The sequence below is a fragment of the Panthera uncia genome, chromosome B1, assembly GCF_023721935.1.
Source record: "Panthera uncia isolate 11264 chromosome B1, Puncia_PCG_1.0, whole genome shotgun sequence".
NCBI lineage: Eukaryota > Metazoa > Chordata > Mammalia > Carnivora > Felidae > Panthera > Panthera uncia.
Window position 1 is genome coordinate 156,204,863 of NC_064811.1, and position 15,549 is coordinate 156,220,411.

A 15,549-nucleotide genomic window follows, 5' to 3' on the forward strand; every position below is an offset into this window, starting at 1 on the left:
CAGGTCCTCTGCCCAGTTTTTAGTTGGATTATTTTGGGTTTGGGGGGGATGAGCTGCGTAGCTTATATATTTTGAATATTAGCCCTTTTTATCAGATATGTCATTTGCAAATATTCTTCTATGCAGTAGGTTGCCTTTTTGTTTTGTTGATGATTTCCTTCACTGTGCCTAAAATTTTTATTTTGATGTAGTCTTAATAGTTTACTTTTGTTTTTGTTTTCCTTGCCTGAGGAGACATATCTAGAAAGATGTTATGACCAGTATCAAAGAAATTGCCTGTGTTTTCTTCTAGGAGCTTTATGGTTTCATGTCTCACATTTGGTCTTTAGTTCATTTTGAATTTATTTTTGTGTATGGTAAAATAAAGTGTTTCAGTTTCATTCTTTTGCATGTAGGTGTCCAGTTTTCCCACCATCATTTATTGAAGGGACTTTTTCCCCCATAAATGAGAAGCTCTTTACCAGTTCTAAAAAATTGTAAAAATGATGTGTTGTCATTATATTTTATCATAGATTGACCACATAAGTGTGGGTTTATTTCTGGGCTCTCTATTTTGTTCCTTTGATCCATTTGTCTATTTTTTGCCAGTACCATGCTGTTTTGATATTGTAGCTTTGTAGTATATGTTGAAATCTGGGATGGTGATACCTTCAGTTTTGTTCTTCTTTCTCAAGATTGCTTTGGCTATTCAGGGTCTTTTGTGGTTCCATACAAATTTTAGTGTTTGTTCTACTTCTGTGAAAAAATGCTGTTGGTACTTTGATAGGGATTGCATTAAATCTGGAGATTACTTTGGGTAGTACAGACATTTTAACAATATTAATTCTTGGGGCGCCTGGGTGGCTCAGTCGGTTAAGCGTCCAACTTCAGCCCGGGTCATGATCTCACAGTGAGTTCGAGCCCCACCTCGGGTTCTGTGCTGACAGCTCAGAGCCTGGAGCCTGCTTCGGATTCTGTGTATCCCTCTCTTTCTGCCCCTCCCCTACTCATGCTCTGTCTCTCTCTGTCTCAGAAATAAATAAACATTAAAAAAAATTTTAATAAAATAAAAAAAGACAGTATTAATTCTTTCAATCCATGAGCATGGACTATCTTTCCATTTGTATCATCTTCACTTTATTTCGTCCATCTTTTCTAGTGTCTAGAATATAGGTCTTTCACTTCCTTAATGATTATTCAATTATTACTTATAGAAGAACTGATACAAAGACAAGAGAAAATATGCAAGGAACTTAATAGTTCATAAACAATATGTATGTAGGCCAGTAGTTGCTAAGATTTTTTGAAGCTTTGACTCTTTTGAAAATTGAATGAAAGGTACAGGCTTCTTCCTCAGAAAATTAATATGTGTGTATATTCCACAAAATTCATCATATAAGTGGGAGGGAGGTCATGGATCACCCTATAGCCTATTAATCCATTGTCTTTCTAAATCCCTGATATGGGCCTTCTATAACCACTGGAGTGGTGACCAGAAAGAAAATAGGGCAGGGGAGTCAGGAGACAGGAATACTTGTTTCAGGTATCTAATTAAACACTTATGATCTTGGACAAGTGCTTAAACTTTTCTCAGCTACTTTCCCAGCTCATTTTATTTTTTTATAAAAGCAGAAAGTTAAACTACAGGATGCTGAACATTACTTCCATACTCTTTCATTGAACACATATATCCATTCACTGTCTACTGTGTATCAGGTACTGTGCTAGATGCTGAGGATAGAGCAAGACAAAGTTGCTTTCCCCATGGAGCATACACTCTATTTAGAGGCAGAAAATAAATAAGTAAATGGGCAAGATAACTATGTATTGTGTCAAATACTGGGAAGGAACTAAGCATATTGATGTGATCGAGAATATGATGATCCAGGACCACTGAAAGGTGGGAAGAATCCTGTGGAAACACTGTTTTAGGAGAGAGAACTTGGCATGTACAAGAAAAGAAAGCAAGCCAGTATGGTTACAGGATAAGGAACGAGCCACAGGAAGAGTTACATGATACGATACTGGGAGAATGGGTGGGACCTGATTAAGAAAGATTCTTAGACCATGAAAAACAGATTACATCTTATTCTAACATGTTATTCTATCAATGAGAAGCTCTTTAACAATTTTAAAACACTGTAAAAATGATGTGTCATCATTTATATTTTGAAAGCTCACTCTGGGCACTTATGGTTTCAACAGTATGACTAACTGAATTCAAGTGGATTTTCTTCCTGCTACAAATTCTCAGAAATGCTAGGTAAATTACAACACAAGAATTTTTAAACATATAGCAGTTTTTAAAGGAAGTAAAAGCGGGGCACCTGGGTGGCTCAGTCAGTTAAGTGGCCGGCTTCGGCTCAGGTCATGATCTCACGGCTTGTGAATTCGATCCCAGTGACGGCTTGTGAGTTTGAGCCCAGTGTCGGGCTCTGTACTGACAGCTCAGAACCTGGAGAATGCTTCAGATTCTGTGTCTCCCTCTCTCTCTCTGCGCCCCACCCCCCACCCACGCTCCTTCTCTCAAAAATAAACAAACATTAAAAAAGTTTTTTTTTTAAGAAGTAGAAGCTTCCAGCCAGAAGCAAGAAGGAGGTCATAGTCAGAAAGAGTGTCTGTGAGAGATAGAAGACTCATCCATAGGACTATTTCGTCAATGGCTGTGACTGTAATGCCACGTGGAGCCAGGAAATACAGACGAGAACTGAGACCTAAGGTAACCATCACCAGGGAAAGCTCAGCTTATCTGTGTAAGAGGCAATCAACAGGCTCCTCATACTGACCCAAGAAAGGAACAAGAAAATTTATCTCTGCTTAGGGATGTTGGTGCGGAAAAACACCTATCATGAGAAATGGAAGCCCCAAGCTCACATTATATGTAAATGTAGTATCCCCATTTATATGCCATGTGGCAGGAATTTAAAACTGAGAAAGGAATGGGAAAAAGAATCTGATTCCAGGCAAGCAACTTCTTGAGATAACTGGTAGAAAGAAATGAATAATGCTTTGCAGGAAAGAATTTTAAAACTCCATTGGTGTTTGGGGGGGGGGGGGGGGGGGAGGGGGTCATGAATTCAAAACTTTCTAAAAACTGACAATATGCCCACAATAAAAAATTAGAAATAAAATGAGAAATTATCCTCATAAATCAGAATCAGCAGACAAATCAAACAAGAGAGTTAGCATGACCCCAGACTTTGGATATTAGAACAATCTGAAAAAGGCCATACACTTAAAATGATGAAAAAGGTTAAAAAGATATAATTATAAATCATGATGAAAGAAAAGGATACTGTGGGGAAAAAATGAGCAGGCAGGGTTGAAAAAGAATCAGAACTTCTAGACATGTTGATTACATTAAAATTCAGTATGTGACTTAAGCAATGTTACATATAGATAAATCTGAATCATTTGCATAAAATGTAAAATAAAGATATAACAAATGGAAAATATGAAAGAGAAGTTAGGGAACATGGAGGAGAGAATGAGAAAGGCTAATATATAAAGAACTCAATTTCCAGACAGGGAGATAATGGGGAAGATGCAAAAAAAAAAAAAAAAAAAAAAAATCACAAAATTTTTAGAATTGATAAAATACAAGAATCCTGAGATATCAGAAGTCCAGTGAGTCATGAGCAAGAAGTCTATATGTAAAATGAGTCTACATATAGACATAGCTATACTTAGACAGAAAAGCAGATTCCCTATAAAGGGATTTCCCTTGAGAAATTGAAGGGGAAAAAAAAAAGGTTATGGACCAGTAACATCAAAATGCTGAGAAAAAAAATAGCAAAAGTGAATTTATAACCTTATACACATATGCGTATAGATAAATACACATAGTGTAATAGATAAAAATTACCTAAAAATTCATGACATAACTTGCTCAATTTAGCAAATTAAACAAATAACAGTAAACTAATAAAAATCTAAAGAGATTTCACATCATCTTTGGCACTTCCCAGTGGACTTGTCTGGAACAGGAAAGCAGAACACCAGTTCAGTCTGCTAATTTCATCTTGAGAAACAGCAAAAAATGCCCTCTATCAAGTGGACTGTTAGCCTTAAAGAAATACCGGAGCGACATTTGCACAGAACTGAGGAGTAGGGCAGTTAGGTTTAAGATGACGCTGGAGGAGAATATGCAAAGATCTCTCTAAGATTTGCTCTCCAAAATGTGGTCCCCAAACCAGCAACACCTACATTACCCGAAAGTAGGCTCTGTCCCAGACCTCCTGGATCAGAGCCTGCATTTTAATAAGATCCATAAGTGACCCATACATTACAGTTTGGATTAATATATATGTATATGTACTATGTAATATATGTCTGTAATATATGTTACATACCCACACATACACACATATACATGTATATATACACACACACATAGATTACATGTATTTTATATGTGTACATAATAGTATATCTAATATATATTAAATATCCTCATATTCACATACATACAATTCACATACAAACATACATATGCAGACATATGTAACTATACCCACATCCACATATTTCTGGAAGATAAAAAGATTGGAGATTTGGTTTTAATGAAAGCTGCCTCCTTCAACATTTAGCTCTTTGGCATATTAGCTTCTATTTAAGACCCATAGTACATTCCAAACACCTACAATGAACTATAAAATCCTCAAGCTGAGTACCTTCAAACTGTAAAGGAGTCAATGGAGGTTGGAGTTCAGTGAAGTTGGTGCATAGTTTCCTGGAGGGACAGTAGCCTACAGCTCAAAGCCATGAGTTGTTTCTTGCAGGCCAAGAGACAAAAGAGCCCAACCTCTGTAAGTAATCCTCAGTTTCTCGATTGGCATGCTTAGGGAGACATGGAAAGTGAGGAGGAGGAGGGGGGACAGTAAGAAGAAGGAGGCTTCCAGGGATGGGAGGGAGAAAGAGAAAAGGCCCCTAATGCTAATTAGGTTTGAAAGAATACAGGATGAGTCTAGCCACTGCGTGCTGAGAAGAAAGCTACCTGAGCAGCTGATGGTAAGTTCAGACTAAACTAACTACAAGTCCCCTGGGGACGTCACAAGGTAAACCTGATCGTCTCTGTCATTTACAATCATTATCAGGCAGGCTGCTTCTGTAATTTTACTGGGGAGCCAATTAACAGATCCCTGCAGCTAGGGGGAAATGTCCCAGCCCTCCTCTTGTTTTTGAAAAGGAAAAAAAGCAGCTTTTGTGTGGCTGTCTCCTGACTGTTTCTTGTAAAGGCAGGAGAGAGGGCAACTTCAGACAAAGCAGTGACTCCTCAGGTCAGGTGGATGGTTGAAGTCAGCCTGTTCTCTGCCTTAATTTACTCTTTTCTGTAGCAACCTAAATCAGCCTCCAGATAGCCCAGCGAGCCTTGTTTCTTTTTTTCTGAGGTATGGAAATGCTGTCCATCTTTCACTCTTTCTTGCCTTCAAGAAAATATCTTAGCAGCATTTCATCTTTCAGGAAAGCAGGGAAAGGCTGGCTAATGGTACTGAGAAGAAGGCAGTAAAGAAAGGCCATTCTTATCTTCAATTTATTATTCAACCCCATCTTTCCCCTGATACATCCTTTTTCTTGTCCTCTTGTCACAGGCAGTCTTTTTTAACTAGCTGTCTACATTCGCTACTTTATTTCCACATCTCTGTTTCCCTACTTAAGCCACCCCAACCTAGCTGTCATCTCCATTATTTACTAAAAATACTCTTTCAAGATCACTAATTACACGTAAGTCACTCAATATAGAGAATTAGAACAGTTAATCACACTTTTCTCCCTCCATCCTGAAACTGTCTTCCCTTGACTTTCGTGTAAGACAATCTTCTAATTTTCCTTTTGCTTTTTTGAATATGCATTCTCATGGTACCTCCAGCTTGCCTTTTATACAACACAATTAGGTATTAGCATTACTCAAAGCTTGATTATGGACCTCCTTCTTTTTTTACTCGCGGGAATCACTAAGCAATCCAGATAATTAAAGAAAATTGGAGAGCATATACTGATCAGTATACTGATCTACTGAAAAAAAAAAAAAATTCCAGATTATTTTTTCAGAGAAATTGAGGATTCTGCTGGGGAGGGGAAAATTGGCATTCAAGGCCTGGCAAGAGGATGGGCCTAGAAAAACAACCTTTGCTTTCAGCTGACGTTCTTGAAAGGTCCTACTTTAGGATTACTTCAAACTAGAAATAGAATAGTTCTCATAAAGCCTGAAGTCAGATTCAGTGCCTCTCCTTCCCTGATTACATCAAGGTGATCAATCCCTATTGTAACTACCTATAAGTAAAAAATAAATAAACCCTCTCTGCTGGAAGTTAGTATTATTCAGAGTTTCTACACAGTATCTAGCACTCTATAAAAATGATTATAGTCAGTCTTATCTCTGCCTTAATTTATGCTTTTTTCTAGCAACCCAAATTAGCCTCCAGATAGGCTCCCGAGCCTTGCTTCCTTCTAGTTGCTGAGATATGGCAACACTGATAGTCTCTTTTATTCCTTTTCTACCTTCAAGAAATAAATAATAATCTAAATTATTACCATGAATGACAATACAGAGACTCAAATGACCAAAAACCCAAAGGAAAGAAACAGGTAATGGAGACAAAATACAGATGATCTAGATAGAATAGAGAAGACATACTTTAAAGTAACTGTGATGAATATGTCCAAGAAATTGGGTGACACTTAGATGGGGTCCAAGAAAATGGGTGATGCTTCTTCCTCGCTGGGGGCAGTGAGGATGGGTAACTCTAGTGTGACAGGTACAGGGATTTCACCTGGTTTATAACCACCAATGAGACAGATCAGGAAGCTATTGAAGCAGTCCAAAGGGATGCTGGGATGCTTCAGTGCCCAGAACCAGCTGGACAAAGTGGAGCAAGATAGCAGAAAAGAGGCCCAGAAAAAGGCCTCCACAGAGGCCAGATGGAAGGACACTATCTATTTGTGGTTGGATGGGGTGCTGTACAGGCCTGAACCAGCTCCACAAGGCATGGAACGATGTCAAACACATCCAGAAGTCCTTTGCCAATGTCAGCAAAGACTGGAGACAGAGCCTCAGTGCCACTCAAGGACATGAAGTATTCAGAGACCCTCAAGAACATCTCAGGCCCCCAGATTGTGAGGGAGACCCATGATCTCATTGAACAAGGGGCTTTTCTTCAAGCCTCCCAGAAGCTGATCGACCTGGAGTGCTCACTCTCAAGAAGGGTTGACATTCAAGCAGTCCCACATGGACAGTGGGAACATGCACAACATGACCTTCACCCATGGCTACTTTGGGAGCATGCAGGGGCTCTCAGATGAGCTGGTCAGGCAGATGTTGATGGTGCTGCAGAATTTGCTGGTCATCATCTCCTGTGACCCCACTTGCTGGTCTCAGTCGTCAGGATTATCAAAAGGAAGAAAAATTGACCAATGTGTATCTGACCAAAAAAGGCAAACTAGCTTTATATCTCCCTAGGGGCCCAAGAATTGCAAGGAGAAATTGGAAACTTGGATGGAAACTTGACTGCTAGAATTGAGGACACACAGGAAGACCCCAGGGAGTCCAAGAAGACGTGGTTCATCTGCCATCTGGAAATCATAAGGAAGTATGTCCTGGATGACCCATCATTGCCACAAACCTAATGGTTGAGTGTTTCCCTCCCCAGTGTGAGATTTTCGGAAGCCATCTGAACATGTACAACCAGACCCTGAGAACATGGATGCAGGAGCTCAAGTCAGAAGACCTAGAAGCAAATGAGAGCAAGAGCCTTGTTGACATGGGTCTCAAATACCTACACAAGCACAGAGGTGATGGAGAATATGGAGCTGGCCCCGAAGTAGATGTCAATGTCCTGGAACCTTCACTTTCTCCAAACGTGGTCTCTGAGCTGCTCCACAGGTACATGTCAACTCTCACTTCAGACATTATTACCTGGCTGCAAAAAGCACTAGAAACAAACAAGAAGACTACATAAAAGAGACTGATCCTGAAGCTGACCAAAGTGGGTACCACCAGGTGCTTCCAGATGTTTGAACAGATTCTTTTTTTTTTTTAATATATGAAATTTATTGTCAAATTGGTTTCCATACAACACCCACTGCTCATCCCAAAAGGTGCCCTCCTCAATACCCATCCCCCACCGTCCCCTCCCTCCCACCCCCCATCAACCCTCAGTTTGTTCTCAGTTTTTAACAGTCTCTTATGCTTTGGATCTCTCCGACTCTAACCTCTTTTTTTTTTTTCCTTCCCCTCCCCCATGGGTTTCTGTTAAGTTTCTCAGGATCCACATAAGAGTGAAACCATATGGTATCTGTCTTTCTCTGTATGGCTTATTTCACTTAGCATCACACTCTCCAGTTCCATCCACATTGCTACAAAAGGCCATATTTCATTTTTTCTCATTGCCACGTAGTATTCCATTGTGTATATAAACCACAATTTCTTTATCCATTCATCAGTTGATGGACATTTAGGCTCTTTCCATAATTTGGCTATTGTAGAGAGTGCTGCTATAAACATTGGGGTACAAGTGCCCCTATGCATCAGTACTCCTGTATCCCTTGGATAAATTCCTAGCAGTGCTATTGCTGGGTCATAGGGTAGGTCTATTTTTAATTTTCTGAGGAACCTCCACACTGCTTTCCAGAGCGGCTGCACCAATTTGCATTCCCACCAACAGTGCAAGAGGGTTCCCGTTTTTCCACATCCTCTCCAGCATCTATAGTCTCCTGATTTGTTCATTTTGGCCACTCTGACTGGCGTGAGGTGATATCTGAGTGTGGTTTTGATTTGTATTTCCCTGATGAGAAGCGACATTGAACATCTTTTCATGTGCCTGTTGGCCATCCGGATGTCTTCTTTAGAGAAGTGTCTATTCATGTTTTCTGCCCATTTCTTCACTGGGTTATTTGTTTTTTGGGTGTGGAGTTTGGTGAGCTCTTTATAGATTTTGGATACTAGCCCTTTGTCCGATATGTCATTTGCAAATATCTTTTCCCATTCCGTTGGTTGCCTTTTAGTTTTGTTGGTTGTTTCCTTTGCTGTGCAGAAGCTTTTTATCTTCATAAGGTCCCAGTAATTCACTTTTGCTTTTAATTCCCTTGCCTTTGGGGATGTGTCGAGTAAGAGATTGCTACGGCTGAGGTCAGAGAGGTCTTTTCCTGCTTTCTCCTCTAAGGTTTTGATGGTTTCCTGTCTCACATTCAGGTCCTTTATCCATTTTGAGTTTATTTTTGTGAATGGTGTGAGAAAGTGGTCTAGTTTCAACCTTCTGCATGTTGCTGTCCAGTTCTCCCAGCACCATTTGTTAAAGAGACTGTCTTTTTTCCATTGGATGTTCTTTCCTGCTTTGTCAAAGATTAGTTGGCCATATGTTTGTGGGTCTAGTTCTGGGGTTTCTATTCTATTCCATTGGTCTATGTGTCTGTTTTTGTGACAATACCATGCTGTCTTGATGATGATAGCTTTGTAGTAGAGGCTAAAGTCTGGGATTGTGATGCCTCCTGCTTTGGTCTTCTTCTTCAAAATTACTTTGGCTATTCGGGGCCTTTTGTGGTTCCATATGAATTTTAGGATTGCTTGTTCTAGTTTCGAGAAGAATGCTGGTGCAATTTTGATTGGGATTGCATTGAATGTGTAGATAGCTTTGGGTAGTATTGACATTTTGACAATATTTATTCTTCCAATCCATGAGCAGGGAATGTCTTTCCATTTCTTTATATCTTCTTCAATTTCCTTCATAAACTTTCTATAGTTTTCAGCATACAGATCTTTTACATCTTTGGTTAGATTTATTCCTAGGTATTTTATGCTTCTTGGTGCAGTTGTGAATGGGATCAGTTTCTTTATTTGTCTTTCTGTTGCTTCATTGTTAGTGTATAAGAATGCAACTGATTTCTGTACATTGATTTTGTATCCTGCAACTTTGCTGAATTCATGTATCAGTTCTAGCAGACTTTTGGTGGAGTCTATCGGATTTTCCATGTATAATATCATGTCATCTGCAAAAAGCGAAAGCTTGACTTCATCTTTGCCAATTTTGATGCCTTTGATTTCCTTTTGTTGTCTGATTGCTGATGCTAGAACTTCCAGCACTATGTTAAACAACAGCGGTGAGAGTGGGCATCCCTGTCGTGTTCCTGATCTCAGGGAAAAAGCTCTCAGTTTTTCCCCGTTGAGGATGATGTTAGCTGTGGGCTTTTCATAAATGGCTTTTATGATCTTTAAGTATGTTCCTTCTATCCCGACTTTCTCAAGGGTTTTTATTAAGAAAGGGTGCTGGATTTTGTCAAAGGCCTTTTCTGCATCGATTGACAGGATCATATGGTTCTTCTCTTTTTTTTTTGTTAATGTGATGTATCACGTTGATTGATTTGCGAATGTTGAACCAGCCCTGCATCCCAGGAATGAATCCCACTTGATCATGGTGAATAATTCTTTTTATATGCTGTTGAATTCGATTTGCTAGTATCTTATTGAGAATTTTTGCATCCATATTCATCAGGGATATTGGCCTGTAGTTCTCTTTTTTTACTGGGTCTCTGTCTGGTTTAGGAATCAAAGTAATACTGGCTTCATAGAATGAGTCTGGAAGTTTTCCTTCCCTTTCTATTTCTTGGAATAGCTTGAGAAGGATAGGTATTATCTCTGCTTTAAACGTCTGGTAGAACTCCCCTGGGAAGCCATCTGGTCCTGGACTCTTATTTGTTGGGAGATTTTTGATAACCGATTCAATTTCTTTGCTGGTTATGGGTCTGTTCAAGCTTTCTATTTCCTCCTGATTGAGTTTTGGAAGAGTGTGGGTGTTTAGGAATTTGTCCATTTCTTCCAGGTTGTCCAATTTGTTGGCATATAATTTTTCATAGTATTCCCTGATAATTGTTTGTATCTCTGAGGGATTGGTTGTAATAATTCCATTTTCATTCATGATTTTATCTATTTGGGTCATCTCCCTTTTCTTTTTGAGAAGCCTGGCTAGAGGTTTGTCAATTTTGTTTATTTTTTCAAAAAACCAACTCTTGGTTTCGTTGATCTGCTCTACCCTTTTTTTAGATTCTATATTGTTTATTTCTGCTCTGATCTTTATTATTTCTCTTCTTCTGCTGGGTTTAGGCTGCCTTTGCTGTTCTGCTTCTATTTCCTTTAGGTGTGCTGTTAGATTTTGTATTTGGGATTTTTCTTGTTTCTTGAGATAGGCCTGGATTGCAATGTATTTTCCTCTCAGGACTGCCTTCGCTGCGTCCCAAAGCATTTGGATTGTTGTATTTTCATTTTCGTTTGTTTCCATATATTTTTTAATTTCTTCTCTAATTGGCTGGTTGACCCACTCATTCGTTAGTAGGGTGTTCTTTAACCTCCATGCTTTTGGAGGTTTTCCAGACTTTTTCCTGTGGTTGATTTCAAGCTTCATAGCATTGTGGTCTGAAAGTATGCATGGTATAATTTCAATTCTTGTAAACTTATGAAGGGCTGTTTTGTGACCCAGTATATGATCTATCTTGGAGAATGTTCCATGTGCACTCAAGAAGAAAGTATATTCTGTTGCTTTGGGATGCAGAGTTCTAAATATATCTGTCAAGTCTATCTGATCCAATGTATCCTTCAGGGCCCTTGTTTCTTTATTGACCGTGTGTCTAGATGATCTATCCATTTCTGTAAGTGGGGTGTTAAAGTCCCCTGCAATTACCACATTCTTATCAATAAGGTTGCTTATGTTTATGAGTAATTGTTTTATATATTTGGGGGCTCCTGTATTCGGCGCATAGACATTTATAATTGTTAGCTCTTCCTGATGGATAGACCCTGTAATTATTATATAATGCCCTTCTTCATCTCTTGTTACAGCCTTTAATTTAAAGTCTAGTTTGTCTGATATAAGTATGGCTACTCCAGCTTTCTTTTGGCTTCCAGTAGCATGATAAATAGTTCTCCATCCCCTCACTCTCCATCTAAAGGTGTCCTCAGATCTAAAATGAGTCTCTTGTAGACAGCAAATAGATGGGTCTTGTTTTTTTATCCATTCTGATACCCTATGTCTTTTGGTTGGCGCATTTAATCCATTTACGTTCAGTGTTATTATAGAAAGATACGGGTTTAGAGTCATTGTGATGTCTGTATGTTTTATGCTTGTAGTGATGTCTCTGGTACTTTGTCTCACAGGATCCCCCTTAGGATCTCTTGTAGGGCTGGTTTAGTGGTGACAAATTCCTTCAGTTTTTGTTTGTTTGGGAAGACCTTTATCTCTCCTTCTATTCTAAATGACAGACTTGCTGGATAAAGGATTCTCGGCTGCATATTTTTCCTGTTTAGCACACTGAAGATATCGTGCCAAGCCTTTCTGGCCTGCCAAGTTTCAAAAGAGAGATCAGTCACGAGTCTTATAGGTCTCCCTTTATATGTGAGGGCACGTTTATCCCTTGCTGCTTTCAGAATTTTCTCTTTATCCTTGTATTTTGCCAGTTTCACTATGATATGTCGTGCAGAAGATCGATTCAAGTTACGTCTGAAGGGAGTTCTCTGTGCCTCTTGGATTTCAATGCCTTTTTCCTTCCCCAGTTCAGGGAAGTTCTCAGCTATAATTTCTTCAAGTACCCCTTCAGCACCTTTCCCTCTCTCTTCCTCCTCTGGGATACCAATTATGCGTATATTATTTCTTTTTAGTGTATCGCTTAGTTCTGTAATTTTCCCCTCATCTCCTGGATTTTTTTATCTCTCTTTCTCTCAGCTTCCTCTTTTTCCATAACTTTATCTTCTAGTTCACCTATTCTCTCCTCTGCCTCTTCAATCCGAGCTGTTGTCGTTTCCATTTTGTTTTGCATTTAGTTTAAAGTGCTTTTCAGCTCCTCGTGACTGTTCCTTAGTCCCTTGATCTCTGTAGCAAGAGATTCTCTGCTGTCCTCTATACTGTTTTCAAGCCCAGCGATTAATTTTATGACTATTATTCTAAATTCACTTTCTGTTATATTATTTAAATCCTTTTTGATCAGCTCATTAGCTGTTGTTATTTCCTGGAGATTCTTCTGAGGGGAATTCTTCCGTTTGGTCATTTTGGATAGTCCCTGGAGTGGTGAGGACCTGCAGGGCACTTCCCCTGTGCTGTGGTGTATAACTGGAGTTGGTGGGCGGGGCCGCAGTCCGACCTGATGTCTGCCCCCAGCCCACCACTGGGGCCACAATCAGACTGGTGTGTGCCTTCTCTTCCCCTCTCCTAGGGGTGGGATTCCCTGTGGTTTGGCGTGGCCCGTCTGGGCTACTTGCACACTGGCAGGCTTGTGGTGCTGGGGATCTGGCGTATTAGCTGGGGTGGGTAGGCAAGGTGCACGGGGGCAGGAGGGGCAGGCTTAGCTCGCTTCTCCTTAGGTGATCCACTTCAGGAGGGGCCCTGTGGCAGCGAGGGAGTCAGATCCGCTGCCGGAGGTTTGGCTCCGCAGGAGCACAGAGTTGGGTGTTTGCACAGAGCGAGCAAGTTCCCTGGCAGGAACTGGTTCTCTTTGGGATTTTGGCTGGGGGATGGGCGGGGGAGATGGCGCTGGCAAGCGCCTTTGTTCCCCACCAAACTGAGCTCTGCCGTCCGGGGGCTCAGCAGCTCTCCCTCCCTTTGTCCTCCAGCCTTCCTGCTTTCTGAGCAGAGCTGTTAACTTATGACCTCCCAGACGCTAAGTCGCGCTTGCTGTCGGAACACAGTCCATCAGGCCCCTCCACTTTTGCCAGCCAGACTCGGGGGCTCTGCTTGGCCGTTGAGCCGCCCCTCCGCCCCGGCTCCCTCCCGCTAGTCCGTGGAGCGCGCACCGCCTTGCCGCCCTTCCTACCCTCTTCCGTGGGCCTCTCGTCTGTGCTTGGCTCTGGAGACTCCGTTCTGCTAATCCTCTGGTGGCTTTCTGGGTTATTTATGCAGGTGTAGGTGGAATCTAAGTCATCAGCAGGACGCGCGGTGAGCCCAGCGTCCTCCTACGCCGCCATTTTCCCCTAAGTCCTGAACAGATTCTTGAAGTTGCTGCTCAGATAAGTGAAGACTTGAAAATAAAAGTTTGTTACACAGACTAGTCTGTGCCTTTAGCAAATGGATTCATTTTTAAGTAAATCCAAAGATGAAGTTCAGTTGTATCGAGAACGGCCAAGAAGTCAGCAGTGCCCACATTATGTTCAGTTTATGAGAGCCATGAACAACTACTGTCAGAGCTTTAATTTATAGTTGGTTTTAAAAGGAAGTATTTCAAAGAATGAAGTGCAAGAGGGCAGATCTCTGAGCCAACCAAACATGGGTGGAATTCAGACACCATTGCAAAGGAGGGCTGCAGGAGCCTGCTTCGGGAGGTCTTCCTGGATTTAGAACAACCTCTCAGTGAACTGATGGGAAAAAAGTGGCTGTTAGGTTCAAACACTGTGAATATCATCTGTCTCACTGTGGAAGAATATCTCAATGATTTTTCCAAAAATTAAAAGCCATGTAAAAAGAGGAGGATGACAAGTGGGATCCCCGTGGGCCATCATGCCGAAGCGCATCACATTCTGGAGCATCAGGGAGCATAGGGAGGGTGCCAAGAGGGTGGTCAGGGAGGCTGGGCAGTTCCACTTCCTGTTTGGGAACGTGGCTTCTGGATTTGGTAAAGATACAGGTGAGTACGGTGACACCATCATAGCCACTGCAGAAGTTACTAAGCTCACTGACCGTTCTCTGCTTCATCTGGATGTCTTGACTGGTTAGCAACACCCAGATTTCACAGATGACCAGGTCAGCATGCTGCTGGTAGTGAGGGGACACTGGCCTGGCAGGACATGAAGCAGACCATCTCAAGACCCTGGAACAGAATCTGATGCAGGTGAATCCAAACCACATGCCCATCTTCAAGGAAATCACAGTTGCTGGTAGAACATGACAAAGCTTTTCAAGTAACCTTTGGTTTTTAGCTTTATGTACATTGTTTGCACTCATCATCCCCACCCTCAGAAATATATTAAAGCAAAAGTGACTCTCCAGGGGTCACATTAGATGTTTTAGTCCCTTGTACCTGTCTCTGGTAAGCATATTTGTGAAGTGCCCAGGGACATGGTTTCTTGAAGAACAAGTACTCTTCTGTTCTTCAAGCATTCTCATTTTTGTTGTAAACATCTTTATGAGGCAAGATTCTGATGTGAAATGCCTTGTGGTTGATTGTTTATCACAGTGGTGAAAATATATGTGGAGGGGAAAGAGCCCCTGCCTGCATTCACCTCTTGGCCTTTGCTCATTTTTTCATGTAAGACTTCTAAAAACTCTGCTGCTTAATAAAAGAGTCTGAAGTCATTCAGAGAAATGAAAAAGACGAGGAAAGAAAAGCCAGCCATGTATATGTGCTGATAAGAAACAATCCCCAAATAATGTCAAAATTGGTATTAAACTGTATCTATAATCTTTTATATTAACTTCTACCATTTACTATTATTATATTATGATATTTTTATGTCAATGAATATTATTGGAAAACAAAGAATATTTGAATTTCTATAAAAATGTTTACACACACACACACACACACACAAGAAAAATTGGGTGACAAGATGGAGAAAGTTACCAGAAAATGATGATCCGTCAAAAATTATTTAAGAAG

The 15,549-nt window shown here is 40.6% G+C and overlaps 1 pseudogene; it reads left to right on the forward strand.

The window, feature by feature from the left end:
* The first annotated feature begins 2,638 nt into the window (after nucleotides 1–2,638).
* LOC125922480 (exocyst complex component 3-like) lies at nucleotides 2,639–14,838 on the forward strand (annotated as a pseudogene).
* The last annotated feature ends 711 nt before the right edge of the window (nucleotides 14,839–15,549 follow it).